The sequence below is a fragment of the Terrapene carolina genome, unplaced genomic scaffold, assembly GCF_002925995.2.
Source record: "Terrapene carolina triunguis isolate 2854851 unplaced genomic scaffold, T_m_triunguis-2.0 Scaffold66, whole genome shotgun sequence".
Taxonomy (NCBI): domain Eukaryota; kingdom Metazoa; phylum Chordata; order Testudines; family Emydidae; genus Terrapene; species Terrapene triunguis.
The window spans coordinates 94,951,382-94,969,960 of record NW_020664417.1 but is presented as its reverse complement, the minus strand read 5'-3'; the positions used below and the strand labels follow the sequence as shown (position 1 = coordinate 94,969,960).

At 42.0% G+C, this 18,579-nt stretch overlaps 1 protein-coding gene across 1 annotated transcript in view; it reads left to right on the top strand.

Annotated features, from left to right (window-relative positions):
* Positions 1 to 950: 950 nt before the first annotated feature.
* The window catches only part of LOC115271163 (catenin alpha-2-like), a 253,966-nt gene continuing 236,337 nt past the window's right edge, over positions 951 to 18,579 (top strand). The window contains exon 1 of the mRNA XM_029910656.1: positions 951 to 1,028. The gene's annotated coding sequence lies outside the window, so the exon portion shown is untranslated. The remainder of the gene's footprint in view (positions 1,029 to 18,579) is intronic.

Genomic DNA, 18,579 nt, shown 5'->3' with positions numbered 1-18,579 from the left:
CCCCCCTCCCCGTGTCCAGCTGCTGCCCCTACGCCACCCTGTGCCCTCATGCCCTGCTTCTGGCCACTCCTCGCACTGTGCCCCCCTGTGTTCAGCTGTTGCCCCTGCCCCGCATTGTGCCCCCCCCAATGGCTGTCCTTGCCCCGCACTAGGCTTCCTCCATGCTTAGCTTCTGGCCCTGGCCTACATTGCCCCCAACCCCCCATGTCCAGCTCTTGCTGGCTCTGCCCCACACTGCCCAACTGCTGGCCCTACCCCTGCCTTGCACAGTGCCCTTTTGCCCCATCGCTGGCCCTGCACCACAGTGCTCCCCAGTGCCCAGCCGCCAACCCTGCCTCACACTGACCCCCTCCCCCGCCTAGCTACTTCCACACACTGTGCCCCCCATACCCAGCTACTGCCCCGTCCCACTGTGCCCCCCATACCCAGCAATGCCCCGTCCCACACTGTGCTCCACCCGTGCCCAGCAGCCAGCCCTGCCCCGGGCTCCCTCCGTGCCCAGCTCCTGGCTCTGCTCTGTGACCCCCGTGCCCAGCAGCCGGCCCTGCCCGCCCCAGGCTGCCCCCTCGGCCCCGTTTCCCCGCCGCTCTGTTGCGGGCCCCCCCGCGCCCGCCCCTTGGTAACGCGGTTTCCATACTCACCGCACCTGCGCACTGAGGCGGCCGGAGCCCCGCGCCGCTCTCAGGTAGCCGGGCCGGGACCGGACGCCCCCTCCGCGGGCACTGGAGCCGCCGGGCGGCCCCGCTGCCTCCTCCCGTCTCGCAGCCCGGGCGGCGGCGCAGGCGCGCTCCCTCCTCCCCTAGCGGCGGCTGCTCGGATTCCAGCGGCGGCGGCGGCTCCCGGCTCCCTGAGAGCCCAGCGAGCGCGGCTCGGGCAGCAGGAGGCGGGGACGGGGCGAGAGCAGGAGGCGGGGACCCGGCGCTGGGTGAGGGGAGCCGCACCGCACCCCTGGCCCGTTAGTGACCATCGCGGCTGCTGGGGAGGAGCAGGAGGCGAGGGGCTCGCCCATCCCCACCCACCGAGCTGAGGTGAGGCCAGGGCAAAGCATCCTCCCTTTCCTTCCCCCATCCCTCCATCCCCGGGCTCCTTCCCTTCATCCCCCTTTTCCTTCCCCCTTAGCCCGGCTCCCTTCCCCTCATCCTTCCTCCCTCCTTCTTCTCTCGGGCTCCCCTTCTCCTCCTTCCCTTTCTTCTCCCCTTCCCCTCCCAGCCGGGCTCCTTCTCCCCGCGTCCACATTTGGCACCCACCAGAAAGCATCACAATTCTCGCTCTATTTTTAATGCAGTCGTGGTGCTCGCCCAGAAGGAGAGAGAGAGAGAGAGAATCAGACAGGCACAAGCAGAGATAATCCCCCCCCTCGTCTCTTTCAAGGATGGACTTGAATTAATGGTCATTTTGTGCGGTGTGTATGGTGGGAAGCGGAGGATTATATTTAGGAAGGGAAGGAAAAGGGTCAGAGGTGGCTTGGGTCCTTTCTTTTCTCCCCTGCCATCCCTTGGAGGTGATTCTAGCTCCCTATTCTTTTCATTTTCTCTCTCTCTCTCTCTTTATTTATTTTGTATATTCCCCTTTCTTCAGGCATCAGAGGGCTTTTTAGCCATCCGCCCTGTGTCTCTAATGTACAGCCTTTCTCCGCTGCTGCTCTGATTGTCTCAGTAAGAAGCCACCAGGAAAGGGGAAGGGGGAGGCTAGTGTGGAGAAAGCAGCTTTTTACACCCTTTCCCTTTAGGCCTCTTCCAATTTGTAATACATTTCAAACCACCCGCTTAATATTTGATTTGGAATCCAGCCTGAAAGGTCCTTAGTCCTGTCAAAGCATTTGGTGAGGGGCAAAGAACTAAAGTTTTTAATATGTACAGTGCAACCTTGTTTTTATCCACAATGTTCTGGGGACATCAAAAACATTCAGATGAATGGGCTTCGAATAATTAGGGGTGGGAAGTGACAGACAAAGTGTTTTATGCTACGGGACGTAGCACGGTTTTGGATTAGGAGCAGATTCCGCAATACATGGGGTGTATAAACAGGGTGGTACTTGGTATGTAGAGGTGCGATTTTTGTTGCTTTGTTTGCTTCTTTGAAGGGCTGTGTTTTGTTGTGTGCATAGTGAACATGTTTTAAAAATGTTGTTATGCAAAACAGAGAGGATGTTTAAAAGAAACTTGCAAGGGGAATATGTAGCATGCACCTGCTTCTCGCTGGGTGGGTGGGTTATATTATCTCATGACACATTGGGGGTGTAAAATTCTTGTTTCTTTTTAAGGTGCTGGGCAGGCATTTTTAAGAAATGCTTTATGTGAATGCTGCCTTTTCTCTCTTCAGCTTCAATACAATGATATGTAAAGCATTTATGAGATAGGTATTGTATTCCAGGCAATTTTATTTTTTCCTGTTCTTTTTCAAACATCCATTTATTGAGCTATAGGAAGTTTATTTATACTTTGTCAGGATGAATGTGTTCCAGCATTCCTGTTATTTTCGAAATAAAAAGATACTATAGCTAGCAATGCAAAACTCTATCAGTCAAAGGAATGTAAAAACCTTCAAAGTGTACCATATTTTGGCATATATTCCTTGGGAACATTAAGATTATGTTAACTTGTCAAGATTACTGCAAATATAGTTGTGTATTTTGGAGCGGAGGGTGAATAAGTAAGGAATAGACTTAAATCTAGTGATATTCCTGATGAGAACGGCAGACTTTATTGGCTCTGTAGCTAACTATTACAATGTATTTGATTTTTCATTTCAAATTTCATGGTTAATGTTATAGTTTTGTAGTTCTCTTCTCTCCCTCCACCCCGTCCCCCAACTAGGAGCATAAAAAATCAGAGAGATTAACAGAATTCCTCCTAAAAGTGCACAAGCGTTGACTTTGGTAGAAGAAATGTTGCAGTCAATCATGTAACAGTATTTAGGGACTGTTTGAGGAATAATGTACCCCCAACTGTACATAATGAGACTGTAATTGCATTAATGGGTTCTGGTGACGACATAAGCCACAAGAGTGCAGCTCTACTACCTTGTCAATATCACTGGAACTCGGAGGTGGAATTACAACCTTCATTTATGTATGTTTTGGAGGTTCCTTATGTCACGTTAACATTGAAAATGTGTGGGTACTGCTGAAATGCCACTTAATTACTAGAGTTACTTAATTATCTTCTGTGCCAAATAGTGTGTGTCATGATAGTCTTCTATAGGTATTGTACAATATCTGTATCTGTTGGTTTGGGGAAATTTTCTCTCTACACTGCCCCGGCCACTCAATTCATTAGTTTTCAGGACAGAGTGGACTCTTAAGAGTTGGCCAAAGAAGTGTAAGCTATTTATTCCTTTTCTGTACCCTTTGTTTACAAACAGCCCTCCAAAAGCATAACAAAAAAGAGGAGCTCTATTTATGTTAGGATTCATAACCCAAAACAAAGGATAGCTACAATAAATACAGTAAGTAATGTTAACAAAGAATGCCAATATTAAACTAATATAAAAATATTTGTATTATAGTAGCAGTGTGGAACCTAATCAGGTTTGGGGCTCTATTGTACTGGCTCTGTACAGACGTAGAGGAAGACACAGTTCTTCTCCAAAAGAGCTAGCAATCTGATGTAAAAGAAGATACAACAAGAGGATGTGACAAAATAAATGATTGGGTGAGGAAGAATAAGGGTAATAGTGATAAACGCATGTTTATATAGACTAGTTAAGTGCTCAGCTTGATGACTAAAGTCACGTAAAGTCTGTGTTCTTCAATTATAAGGTATAAATAAAGATATACAATAAATGTCAGCAATTACCACTGTCTATAGTCATTAGCCAAAATAAACTTTTTTTCAGTACTTACCTACGCGTGTGCCTTAATTATTTGGCAATTGCTCAGACACAAACCTTTGATAGAACTTCACTAGGGTACTTTCACTACACTAGGGCTTTATTGAAACTGAAGGTTACCCAAATCACCAATTCCTTTGTGGTGTTTGCTTTCTAAAGCAAAGCACCAAAAACCCTGGCTATGGGACTCTAGTGCCTTATCTACACCAGAAAATTGCCTCTTGCTGATAAGAGTTGTTAGCAAAGGGTACCCTTGAACACTGTTGAACATGATTTAACTGCTAGTGTAGATGGGACAGAACTGTTCTCCACAGCGTTGAAGAAAATGTGATTAAGACGTGATTCTACTAAGAAGAGAAAGGAAGGCTTGGCTCATTAACAGGATGGAATTGACAGCTAACTTAATTGTTGCAGAACATCTGTGGTGACAACAACTGTATTATAATTCCTTATTTTTTAAAAATAGTGCAGTATTGTTTTATTTGGTTTTCACAATATTTGAAATATTTTGCCTCCTTACTACAGAATGTAGCAATGTTTATTGCCACGTTGTAGAAAATGTGTGTGATACTTACTCAAACATGAAATATTAATTAGGCCATAGCACAAGTTTTTAAAAAATTGAATGGTGAGGGACAGCTAACAATGATTATTCAAGTGGGATACTTCACTGTTTCCTAATAAATTCCATAACCAGAACTATTTTTGTTAAACATTTTTGTTGCTGTGCCATCAAGGATTCTTTTAAAAATCAAAACAGTACTTTATGCTTGTATTGAATCTCTTGTCATGGGGGCTCAAAGTGCTTCACAAATATAAACAGGTCTTGTATCAATCTTGCAGAACAGGAAACTACAACACAAACCAGTTAAGTGATTTACTCAAGTTCATAATGTGAGTCAGTCGGTGAGTTAATAATAAAACACAGGTCTCTCCTGACACAAGATGTCCTACAGATTTTTCTTCAATAACTCTCCCATTTAATTGTACATGAGGCATTCTGGTAAACTCTGGAATGAATAGATAGGTTGAGGACAGGGTTAAACCATTAAAATCCAACTACTCTAGGAAACTGAACTGCAGCTGGTAACTTTTATCCGTACGGCTGGTTGAAACTTAGAATTTCCATTCCACAGGACAGACCGGCATTTACAATTTCTTTTTGTCCCAAATCAGAATGAAAAGTTGAAATTTTCAAATTTCTTTAAAAATGGAAATTCCCCCCAAAATTATTTTAGAACTATTGAACAACCTTGTAGAAGTGCTGCATTTAGATTTTTCTGTTATATATCAACATGAAATGCTTCAAAGCTTTTTGTAACATTTCAAAGAAATCTATCGATTTCTGTTTGAAAATTTTCAACCAGCTGTAGTTATCAGTCACATTTTCCCCTGCACTGGTGTTCTTAGTGTATGCGCAATGTGCCTCAGGTGGCATATGACTAGGATTCATCACTGAATTTGGTCTGCTGGTTGTATCATTGAAAGAAGGAAATATCCAAATACCCCCTCATGCAACCCTCTCCTCCTCCAATTTCAGCATTGTTACAGAGACTGGACCAGTTTTTCAAGATTTATTGAGAACTGATCACTTTGAGTAAGGTTGAAGCCCATAAAATATTCAGTTAGATTACATCACCTGGTTTTTGTTTGAGAGGTAGGAAAAAATAATAGTCGGCAGTTATGTAGTGCTTTGCACATTCTAAGTGTTTTATAAGTATTAACTAATAGATATTGTAGGCTCTTTTGAGAGTCAGTTGCTATTGTAAACGGGGTTAGGTATAACCTCTATTCTCTCCTTCCCTCTTCTCTTTGTCTATATATTTGGGTTTCTTAATCGTGTTTATATGCTGCAAAAGGCTTAGAACACATTTGAAGATGGTGATGGGGGACACTTTATAAATGGAGGATATCATTTTCATGTGACTTAGAGTCTGTCCCTTTTAATGAAACTTAAACTCTGACATGCCTCAGTCACTTTTGAAAATGGGACTTAGGCTTCTAAGTCTCAAGCACTTTTGAAAATTTTACCTGAAATTATTAATTTGTCCATGATGTTAATAAATAATTGACTATAATTTTTAAAATACTTTAAAAAACACCTTATTGTTTACTAGTAAGCCATCTTTTCTACATTGCATTGAATCTGTGTGTAGGGAAATATGTATCAATTTACATTAATGTCTCTTCAGCACATAAGGAGGCCATTAAACCTCTCAATTTCAGTGCTTCTCCTAAAAAAATGGACCAGTTGACAACACGTTCTCATTCAGAGTCTGAGTGAAGCTGAATCCATCATGTGATAGCTTTTACCATTCTTGCTTATCACTCTGAGAAAATGACTCTGACTAGAGAGCTTAATGTATCAAAACAGAAAAGATCAAAAGGAAAATGTCTTTAATATGTAACTTTCCAGTTAGAATCACATACATATGGTATATATAAATATACCTCTTTTTAATTTTTTTCTCTTTTTGATATTAAGATTTTAGTAGCATCTGATAAGGTTTTTCTGTTACATTGTTAGGTATTTTTCTTGTAGAATGTTTGTTATAACTAGATATGAAATTAGTAGCAAGTGACAAGTCATGGTTGAAGCAATTCCAAGAGCTTGATATTAACAGTGGATCAGTGAGTTCAATCCAGAAGAAAATATTGTTAAACTACAGTAGTAGTAATTGTGCCCTTTCCAAAAGAATCATATTAACAAGTATGAATGCAATAAAACCTATTGAGAAGAAGCACAAAAATTATTTGCAGTTCTAACTTGCTTGAATAGTTTGAGGAGACATTTATCTGATGAGGGGTTTTTTTTATGCTTGGCTGCTTCTGGAAAAGAGATTTTGGTATTTGCTGTTTCAGTTAGGATAAGATGTTCTTTTTATTTTAATGTTGGTCTAGGACTTCTGAGTCCACATATCTTGTAATCTTACAAATTATGTAAATAAATGTGCAACACAGGCAGTGTTTCCTGTGATTGAATATTTTTCACCCTTGAGTGTTTGCTGAACAACCTTTTTTTCTGCTTTAAATTATCAAGTTTGTGCTGTGTTGAGTTGTCCATTATTGACAATGGCCCCAATTCTGCAATTCTTTGTTTATGGGCTCACAGCTACGCCCATATGGAGCCCAGATGAATCAGCAGGGCTCCATGTGGGTGCCCACCTGCACATAGAGAATTACAGGATTGGGGCCAATGTTAACACTTAGGGCTAGATTCACACAGAGGATTTTGACTCCTAACGGCCACTGTAGGTGCCACTGGCATTCACAGAACCATTGCTCAGCAGCTGCCAAACCTTGTAGGCACCTACATTTCTTCTACTAGGTATGTGCAAAACCACCTAAGCCCTGACACTGTTGAGCAGTTCAGTGCCTAACTCATTTCTAAACCCAGGGAGGCGTCTCAAACTACGTTTCCCTGCCTGTCTTGCCTGCAGAGCCCGATCCAGTAGTCATGCTCTGATCATGCCTAACTTACACAAAAGAGAGCAAAGAGGAGGTGCTGCTGCCCCCTTTATATCTGTTAGCCCAGTATTTACAGCACTTGTCAGGATATGAGAGATTCATGTTCAAATCCCCACTTTTCCTAATTTGGAGTAGCTAATTGAACTCAGGTCTCCTGCCTCCAAGGTGAGTGCTATAACCAATGGGCTATCTGAGGGTATTTTGAGACAGGCCTCTCTCAATGTTTCCTTTTGAAGCTGTTCTGCTTAAATAATCATTGGGCCAGAGAGTAAGCGTGACTCTATATAGGCCACTCAATTGGGATATGGGAGACCTGGGTTCAGGTCAGTGCTCTGAATCAGGCAAAGTGGGGATTTGAATCTGGATCTGTCACATCTGTCTTGAGTGCTCTAACCATTGAGTACAAGGTGGGTGCGGGGGAGTGTTAGCTGTGCTACATCCTCCTCTTTGTTTTTTGGCAAGAAAAGACTAACCTATCTTAGGCTGTGAATCCTGAATGGAGGGAAGTGCCTCCTTCGGGCCACGAATTAGGTGCCTAACTCACTTTAACGGGTGGGACCTAAGGCATTTCTCCTCTCTTCAGCATTTCCTACTGGCTAGCTTAGGCATCTCCCCACTCAGCATACTAGCTTCTGTGAATTTCTTTTTTAGGTGCCTAACTCTCCCTGTGCATTCTTTGGGAAGCTTGGGTGCCTGACTTAGGGTTGTGAATTCTGCGAGGTGGCAGGGAGTCTAAAAGGTGGACATTGCAACACTCAGTGTTGCTATGCCTAAATCTTCCTTGTAAGTCTAGCCCTTAAAACGTGTGCATGGTCTATGCTGTATAATGTAGACTTTCATAAACATATAAGATAAAATAAGAGCTACAATCTTTGTTTAATAGTACAAAGAGGACAAAGCCTGTGGTTAACATCCTGGAAGTAAAAATTATGATTGTTTTGACTAATAGAATTATATTGACTGAGAAATTGCTAATATAGGGACAAATTCTGATCTAATTTATACCAGTGTAAATCCAGAATAACTCCAGTAACATCAGTGGAATTAATCCAGATTTGCAGTGGTATGAATGAGATCAGATTGTGACCTGTAGTTTATCTAACTCCTAGAAAGATAATATATTTATTTAGCTATAGCATGCTGATTACCTTAGGATATCTCCATTAATTTTTTTTTTAAACTATCTCCTAGAACTGGAAGGGACCTTGAAAGGTCATCGAGTCCAGCCCCCTGCCTTCACTAGCAGGACCAAGTACTGATTTTGCCCCAGATCCCTCAGTGGCCCCCTCAAGGATTGAACTCATAACCCTGGGTTTAACAGGCCAATGCTCAAACCACTGAGCACAAATCGCTGTATCTTGATAGTTTACTTAATCATAATGTTGGTAGAAGTGGCCAGCTAAATTCCATTGTTACATTGGTGTAAATCCAGAGCAGCTCTAATGAAGTTACTCAAAATTCTGATCTGTGCACCTGAAAACAGCATTTTCACCTAGTATCATCTCCTTTAAAAGTAAGTGTGTGTGTGTGTGTGTGTGTGTGTGTGTGTGTGTGAGAGAGAGAGAAATGTCTTTAAAAAACTTCCAACTACAGTATTTTGAAAAATGAAATAATAGGATACATGGTTAGACTTGTATTTTAAGTGAATGGAAGAGGCTTTTATACGATAAGGCCCAAGTTCAGGCCCTCAAGTTTCTATGTTTCTTCTGCAAAAGCTTGTGGCCTAACAGCTAGAGCACAACAAGTGCTGTGTTCCTAACACCACTCCGCATGTCATTGGTCTCATCTATATTAATGAGGTCTAATCTTGCATTCTGGCTGTATTTCACTTTTAAAATGTATTTGTAATTTTTAAACCTCCACATATATCCTATTAATTTGTGTACACTTTGGTTTTTGAGGATTTTTATTTCATTTTTAAGAATTAAAATAGAAACTACTCTAAAAATGACTATCACAAATTCACAGTGAGGTTCCATGTTTGCTGTCTATTGATTTCTAGAACCAGTTTTCTCTCTTTACTGATAAAAAGATATATTTTTGAAACCGCCAGTGTTGCAGGCTCAGTCTACAATCTGAAAACCAAGAAGGGTTGTTTTTGGCTTGTGTATAGTAACCAGTAATACAATTCTGAAGGCTAATTGTTTTACTTGGATACACACATTAAAGTCTCATTAAAAAGACTCCAGGACAACCCTCTACTCAATGGGCATTTATACCTTGGCCCCAAAGAGGAAACACCACATACAGATGTATACGCCAAGACCCTCTCCCCCATAGCCGTTCTACCATCAACACTGCACGAGCTGCCAAGCAAATGCCAGAAGAAACAAAAACCAAGGTATACAGCCTCCTCTACCTCAGCCATTCAACCCCTTCCACCATCCAGGGCCACTGTATGCAGTGCAAGTTGAGGCGATACTAGAGCCAATGAAAGCTTTATTCCATCCTCTTTGCCTCCCGCCTCTAAAAGAGTGGAAAGAAAGTACTATGTACCCTCCCATGGGCTTGAGTACCTTTCATAGAATCATAGAAGATTAGGGTTGGAAGAGACTTCAGGAGGTCATCTAGTTCAATCCCCTGCTCAAAGCAGGACCAACACCAACTAAATCATCTCAGCCAAGGCTTTTCTCTGGTAAATGAGGGCAGACTGCAGGGAGAACCTCACTGCAGGAGGGGCTGGATGCAGCAGACTTGGCCGCTAGAATCATGGCTCTGTGGTGGCCAGGTATAGATCATTCTGGTGACAGTCTTCTGGTCCCTATGAAGTCCAGAGTACTATCCAGGACTTGCCATTCGAGGGTCCCTCTCTGTTCTCGAACCAGACAGACAGCAAGATTCATGGATTTAAGGACTCTAGAGCCACCCTGAAGTCCTTGGGTCTGTATACGCCTGCTACAGTGAGGAAGTAGTCAGCCACAGCAGACACACGAATATTCCACTCCTTCTTGGCAGAAACCATAGGCCGCCCCCTTCTGCTGTTCAGCTCCAGCTCTGGTGTTTCGATGGGCCAGTCAAGGTTGACATAACAGTCTCCATTTCTCCAGACCCGAACCTCCTCACTTTCTCAAACTATCTGTTTCTCTTCTGCAGTGTTTGGTCCCAGATTACTTTGGATCAGTGGGTCTTGAGCACTGTGTAAGTGGGATATACTCTGCAGTTTGCTTCTACCTTTCCTGCCTTCCCTCCCTCCCCATCCCTCTTCACGGACCACTCTCATGAAAAACTCCTTATCCAGGAAGTTCAGTTGCTCCTTTGCTCTGGAGCCATAGAGGAGGTTCCATGTTGTCTCAGAGGAAAGGGGTTTTATTCCTAGTATTTCTTAATCCCAAAAGCAAAGGGAGCGGGGGTGTCATCTCAACAAATTATTTAAAAAAATAAAATTTCTCATAGTCACCCTAGATTCTATTATCTCTTTCCTGGATCCTAGGGACTGGTGTCAGTTTAAAAGATGTTGCTGAAGACTAACTTGGTCAGAACAATATGAAACTGTTTGAGGTTTCTGGGTCACATGGCCTCTTGCATCTACGTGGTTCAATACACCAGACTGAAACTCATTCCCTAGATTGGTGGACAGATCCAGCCAGGACTTAGTTTTACGCATCAATGTCAGAGAACTGAAAGCTATCAGACTGGTGTGCCAAGTATTTTATCGCAGATCAGGAAAGCAGCCTTTTCGTCCTCACTGCATCTATCAATGAAAGTGACATTTTTGGTGACCTTTACCTTGGTCAGAAGAGTAGAGATGGTGCAGGAATTAATGTTGGGATTTTTTTAAAGACAAGGTTTACCTGTGTCCTCATCCAAAGTTTGTCCCAAACATGGTTTCCTCTTTCAACATCAGCCAGTTTGTTTGTCTGTTTTCTACCCAAAACAACATACAACCAGAAAGGAAGAGTATTTGCATACCTTGGATATCAGAAGAGCTTTGACATTTTACCTGGACAGAACCTGTAACTTTTGTAAATCCTCCAACTATTTATAGCAGTGGCAGACAGAGTAACAGGTCAATTATTCTCTACCCAGAGAATTTCTTCCTGGATCACATCCTGCATATGGATGTGCTGTTGTGACCTGGCTAATGTTGCTCTGCCCAACAGAATCAGAGCTCATTCGACAAGGTCGCAATCTGCCTTGGTGGCCTTTCGACACAAGTTCCAATTGTGGATGTTTGTAGGGTGGCAGCCTGGTTTGTCCATGCGCTTGCCTCCCACTGTGCTGTGGCTCAAGACTCCAGAGATGATGCTAGAGTGGGATGAGTTGTTCTCCAATGTTGATTGAAATAGAGTCTGATCCTGCCTCTTATCTTACAGCTTGTGAGGCACCAAGCATGGAATGCACATTGCAATCACAAGAAGATTAAACGGTTACGAACCTATTCTGTAACTGTTGTTCTTTGACATGTGTTGCACGTGTCCATTCCATGACCCACCCTCCCATCTCTCTTCATCAGAGTTGGGGCAAGAACAAACTGAGGGGAGCTAGCAGTGGCTCTGTCCTTTACAACTGCATGGCACATGACAGCTGGGGAAAAGTTGCCAACGGCAGTGCGCTGGACACACCAATAACCAAAGTGGAATGGGTATGTGCAACACATCTTGAAGAATAACAGTTATGCAATAGCTTAGTAACCATTTTTTCATCTATCTATCTCATAGAATTGGAAGGGACCCTGAAAGGTCATTGAGTCTAGCTCCCTGCCTTCACTAGCAGGACCAAGTACTAATTTTGCCCCAGATCCCTAAGTGGCCCACTCAAGGATTGAACTCACAACCCCGGGTTTAGCAGGCCAATGCTCAAACCACTGAGTTATCCCTCCCTGAGTGCTGGTTTATAGACTGATCTGGCATGACAAATGTGGAAGTTACACTCTCTTCCACATACGATACTATGGATCCATCATGGGATTAAGTCAGGTAAGGTTTAGCCTAATTGTTTTATGGCTATAGGGCTCATGAGAATGACGTTTAAATGCATTGACAATGCAAGCTTGCTCAGGTAGTCTCCTGATATCCTAATGCACAAAGCTTGTTCTTTGCTAGGTGGTTGTCAGTCAGCAATGAAAGAAAATTTAAAGGACTACATGGCCAAAAGACATCTTCTTGACTGAATTCCCTTAAGGAGCTAGGTCAGGAGGAAGAGCGGGAAATCAGTTGAGTTGCTGAATTTTTTTTTTCTCTCTCAGCTTTCTCTAACCACATGGAATTAGGAAAATTTCTCAATTTCCTTCTCTGCAAGAGCCAAATAGTGATAGAGACTGTGAGAGACCTTTTCTCTGGCAATCAGTGGCACAAGGGCTAAGTCACCACTATCCCTAGGAGAAGAAGGTGAGAGAGGCCACATTTTATGTAAATTATGTAATGAGCTGCTTTGCGTACTTGCAAGTAATTTGCATATAGCCATTCTCTTTAATTTTTAAATATTATATGTGATTTAATGTTGGCAAAAGGTGTCATATTAATTATCAAGAGGGCAACAAGAGGAGACACGTCTCGCATGCAGTGTCCTACCACTATGCCTCATCCCTGATCTAAGAGGGCAGGGTGAGTGTGGGGAAGTTTCGCTGAAGTAACAGACATAGTTTATTTTCCATGGCCCATGCAGTTCTTAATCCCTTCTGAGTCTGTTAATGCACAGTGTTGTGATGAGTCTGTGATGTGGGAGTTGTAAAAGAGGTCCATCCAATTAATCTCATGCAGGGGCCAGCAAACATCCATTAGGTGGAATGGGAATGACTTTCAGTCCCTATTGAGCTGGGTTGAATTCAAACAGGTGACCTAGAAATGAAAGCTGGTGTAGCTCATCAGCAGTGCGGTAAACCGTCAGTCTGCCTATAATCTCATAGGAAGATTATATAATACAAAAACCTGTGTTGAAAACATGTTAAGATTTTCTCCTCACTCAATCTAGCTGATAATTTTTTTAAATGGTTCATAGTCTGGCCAGACCTTGGCCCCACCCTCTGAGAAATGTATAAGGTGATTATTTCAGCCCTTAGGTACATAACTACTGCTGCTCTGGTTGGAGAGGGGGAAGGTATTAGGTGCAGCAGCAGCTCTGGTGAGAGAGGAACACCTGCATCTCCAACAAAATATTCTGTAGAGCCTACGGCAGTTTCCCAAAAAGTGGAGCGTCCCCTCGCTGCTCCCATACATGTCCTGGAGGGGGCCCAAAGGAATTGCTGGCGGGGAGTAGGAGGATGGCCTCTCAATAAATCTCTAATCTCAGCTTTCAGTTTTGTAAAGCAACAATCAAACAAGTCGCTAGCCATTATGGTTGCAAAGAAAACCTTGAAAAAGTGACCACCAAACTTAGTACAAACGTGTAGATTCAACAGAGAAGTCAAGAACTTCAGGGACCATGGACACTGAACTATGTCGGTTAACCTTACAGGAACTTACCTTTCTCTGCCACCGTCCCAGAGGTATATTGGGAGGGCATTGTGTGTAGGATGATTGCCCTGCTGCTCCCCTCTGTGTGAACAGAGGGCCTCATTCACAAGATGCCTTTAATGGACACTAAATCACTTGCAGTTGTTTTTAAACTGAAGTCTATATGCAAATTACTTGCAAATGTGCATATTTCTCATTAAATAGTTTGCATACAATGTCACACATGTGGCTTCAAAAAACTTGGCAGCTATGGAAGGAGTTAGCAGATATAAATAATAACCTTTGACTTAAGCATGAATGCCACTGTAAACTAATGTGAATTTGGTACAAAGATTGAAGGTAGAATATGGTATCTGTTAAGTGGGTGAGGGAAACCCAAAAGTGTCTCATTTTTCTTCCCTACATCTTTGGGCAGGGGACAAAGGAGCCTAGTTGTGATACACGTTTCTTTCCTCCTTCTCTTTTGGACAGAGGCTCAATCACAGAATCAGAAGTAGAAATGACAGCACTGCTGCACTCTGCATCTTTATGCCAGCGAACACTTAAAAAGTGATGGAGAGGTGACTCTCATCCTATTTATTTGCCTTTTAATCCTAGAAAAATGAAGAAGCAAATCTGATTGATATTTCTCCAATAAATGATCAGTAATGAAAAGTTATTTTTTCAGGGTTGCAGACAGACTGAAACAGTAGCGGAGGCCATTCTTCTCAGTAAATTTTTCTGAAACTTGATGATGATGATGATGATATTTTAAATATCCAAATAATTAGCTATGTCTTTATGTCAATGATTCACATTAGAAGATTTTCTTTGCAGTCATAAAGAAAGGTCAGACTAGAACTTTGCATTACAAAATATGAATTTTTAAATTCTGCAGCATAATAATCTCTTCTGAGGAGGTTGACTGAAACATCAAATGGAGCAGATCTGGCCTGCTGCATGGGTGATTGCTCTCCTTGTGTTAACATGTTTAATACAATACTAAAATTGAAGATTTAAATGCACAAATGTGGATACTTCAAACCTCAGTGCCATATGAACATATTATGTGTTATAACATGCTTCAGTTAGTGTGGCTGAGGAAACCTAAATTTTTGAATATTCTGACTTGTATATTTCCATTTTCCTTCTTTATGTTGCAGAGGTAACTTATTAGAAACATTCATTTGGCATGGTATATGGGTGTTTAAGTTGAGATATTCAAGATCTTAACATGATACCTATGGCTTTACTAGTCAAGATGTAATCAGCTGTGATGGCTTGGACCAAGAGGTCTTGCTTTGCATCTCTTTCTAAATATATACATTCATATAGATTCCAACACCAAAAGGGACTCATTGTGATCATCTAATCAGACCTTCTGTATAACATGGCCATAGAATGTCCCCAATATAATTCCTAGAGTAGATCTTTTAGAAAAAAAATCTAATCGTGATTTAAAAATTATCAGTGATGGGGAATCCACCATGACCATTGGTAAACTGTTCCAATGGTTAATTACCCTGACTGTCGAAAATCTATGCTTTATTTCCAGTCTGAATTTGTCCAACTTCAACTTCCAGCCATTGCACTGTTATACCTTTCTCTGCTAGATTGAAGAGCCCATTATTAAATATTTGTTCCCCAGTAAGTACTTAAAGACTGTAATCAAGTCACCCCTTAATCGTCTCTTTGTTAAGCTAAATAGATTGAGCTCCATGAGTCTATCACTAAAGCAGGTTTTCTAATCCTTTAATCATTCTTGTGGATCTTCTCTGAACACTCTCCAATTTATCAACATCCTCCTTGAATTGTGGGCACCAGAACAGACACAGTATTCCAGCAATGGTCACAACAGTGCCAAATATAAAGGTAAGATAACTTCTCTACTCCTACCCGAGATTCCCCTGTTTATATATCCCAGGATCACATTAGCTGTTTTGGCCACAGCATCACATTGGGAGCTGATGTTCAGCTCATTATCCACCATGACCCCCAAATCATTTTTAGAGTCACTGCTTCCTAGGAAAGAGTCCCCCATCCTGTAAGTATGGCCTAAATTTTTTTTGTTCCTAGATGTACACCTCTACCCCTCAACGCTGTCCTCGGGAGCCAAAAAAATCTTACCACGTTATAGATGAAACCGCGTTATATTGAACTTGCTTTGATCCGCCGGAGTGCGCAGCCACGCCCCCCCGGAGCACTGCTTTACCACGTTATATCCGAATTCGTGTTATATCGGGTCGAGTTATATTGGGGTAGAGGTGTATGTGTAACCACTGGGTGGGCTAGAGTTTACTTCATTGTCCTTCTCCAGTGCCTAAAAAACCCCAACTCCCATAGAAAAGCACCAGGAGACCCAGAATTTAGTCACTAAGGATTTTCTGCAAGGATTGCACCGGGTCAACCTCCCCATAGTCAAGTCCAAAAAAGAACAATAGGAATGAACTTAATTTTTAAGTACCAACTTTATAAAGATAAAGAATCACAATAATAGTAATAATAATAATAGTAATAACTTAATTTCTACAACATATAAGCCACATACATTAGTTTCAGAGGTGTACATAAACAAAAATAAAGAAAACAAATTAATGTAAACAGGTCAGTCACCACAAAAAACACAGTGAGAAGTAACTCAGAGTTCCCAAAAGCTTAGGTTAAGTTCACCTGAGTCTCAGTTAGTCTTTGATCACCATAATCTATACAGTCTGTTCAGTCAAAAGCACTGCAATAACATCTTCCCTCCACTTGGTTGTAGAAATCTTCAGCTGGAATCCATCCAGACTCTTCCTCCCCCTTTGAAATCACTCAGTTAGCTAAGCAGCTAACTAATTAACCAACCACTCAGTTAGGTATATAGATTTAAAAAACAGTGTTGCAAAATGCTTCAGAGTTAGGGAAAACAGCCTGTTTCCTGCTCCTGTGGCTCACCTTCTTCCAACCCACACAGGGCACATGACCTTTTGTAAAATAGCTACCCTGACTACTTGCCCTCATGGAGTCTGAGTCCAGCTACAGAGGACCTGTCGAGCAGACCCAAAACTACTGCACCCAATTCCAGAAACTTCTGGATGTGGAGTGCTAATTGTGCATCTGCCTAGCAACAATGACCCAGACACAACTCATTCCTACCCTCCCAATAGATCTCTTAAAGAAATATCTCCCTATTAGGCACATGGGTTATATTTACATTTAACCATGTTAAAACACACAATTTACTTGTGCACAGTTGACCAAGTGACCCAGATAGCTCTGAATCAATGACCTGTTCTCTTCATTATTTATCACTCTCTGAATTTTTGTGTCGTCTGCAGACTTTGTCAATTATGATTTTATTTCCTTCTTTTAGGTCATTGATAAAAATATTAACTAGCATAAGGCCAAAAACTAATCTCTCCAAGACTTATTGAAAATCAACATTTGCAAGTTGTTTAGGAAATATAAACAGAATAAAGGCATATTGATATATCTTTTAAAGATAAATGAAGTGCAAATGAAGTGTAAAATATAATTAGGAAGGCCAAAAAAGAATTTGAGGAACAGCTAGCCAAAGACTCAAAAAGTAATAGCAAACATTTTTTAAAGTACATCAGAAGCAGGAAGCCTGCTAAACAACCAGTGGGGCCAATGGACGATTGAGATGCTAAAGGAGCACTCAAGGATGATAAGGTCATTGCGGAGAAACTAAATGAATTCTTTGCCTCAGTCTTTGTGGATGAGGATGTAAGGGAGATTCCCAAACCTGAGCCACTCTTTTAAGGTGACAAATCTGAGGAACTGTCCCTGATTGAGGTGTCATTGCAGGAGGTTTTGGAACAAATTGATAAACTAAACAGTAATAAGTCACCAGGACCAGATGAAAAAACGAGGAGTCCTTGTGGCACCTTAGAGACTAACACATTTATTTGGGCATAAGCTTTCGTGGACTAGAACCCACTTCATCAGATGCATGGAGTGGAAAATACAGGAATTTTCTGAATTAAATTAATGGAGATATCCTATCTACTAGAACTGGAAGGGACCTTGAAAGGTCATTGAGTCCAGCCTCCTGCCTTCACTAGCAGGACCAAGTACTGATTTTGCCCCAGATCCTTAAGTGGCCCCCTCAAGGATTGAACTCACACCCTGGGTTTAGCAGGCCAATGCTCAAACCACTGAGCTATCCCTCTCCCCTATAAATACAGGAAAGGATGGGAGTTGCCTTACAAGTGTATCTGATGAAGTGGGTTCTAGCCCACGAAAGCTTATGCCCAAATAAATGTGTTAGTCTCTAAGGTGCCACAAGGACTCCTCGTTGTTTTTGCTGATACAGACTAACACAGCTACCACTCTGAAACCAGGACCAGATGGTATTCGCTCAAGAGTTCTGAAGGAACACAAATGTGAAATTTCAGAACTACTTATTGTAGTCTGTAACCTATCATTGAAATCAGCTTCTGTACCAAATGACTGGAGGATAGGTAATGTGATGCCAATTTTTTAAAAAGGCTCCAGAGGTGATCCCGGCAATTTTAGGCCAGTCAGCCTGACTAGTTGAAACTATAGGAAAGAACAAATTTTTAAGACACATAGATGAACATAATTTGTTGGGGAAGAGTCAACGTGATTTTTGTAATGGGAAATCATGCCTCACCAAACCACTATAATTTGTTGAGGGGGTCAACAAGTATGTGGAGAAGGGGGATCCAGTGGATATAGTATACTTAGATTTTCAGAAAGCCTTTGACAAAGTCCCTCACCAAAGCCTCTTAAGCAAAGTAAACTGTCATGGGATAGCTGGTTAAAAGATAGGAAACAAAGGGTAGGAATAAATGGTCAGTTTTCAGACTGGAGAGAAGTAAATAGTGGTGTCCCCCAGGGGTCTGTACTGGGACCGGTCCTATTCAACATATTCATAAATGATCAG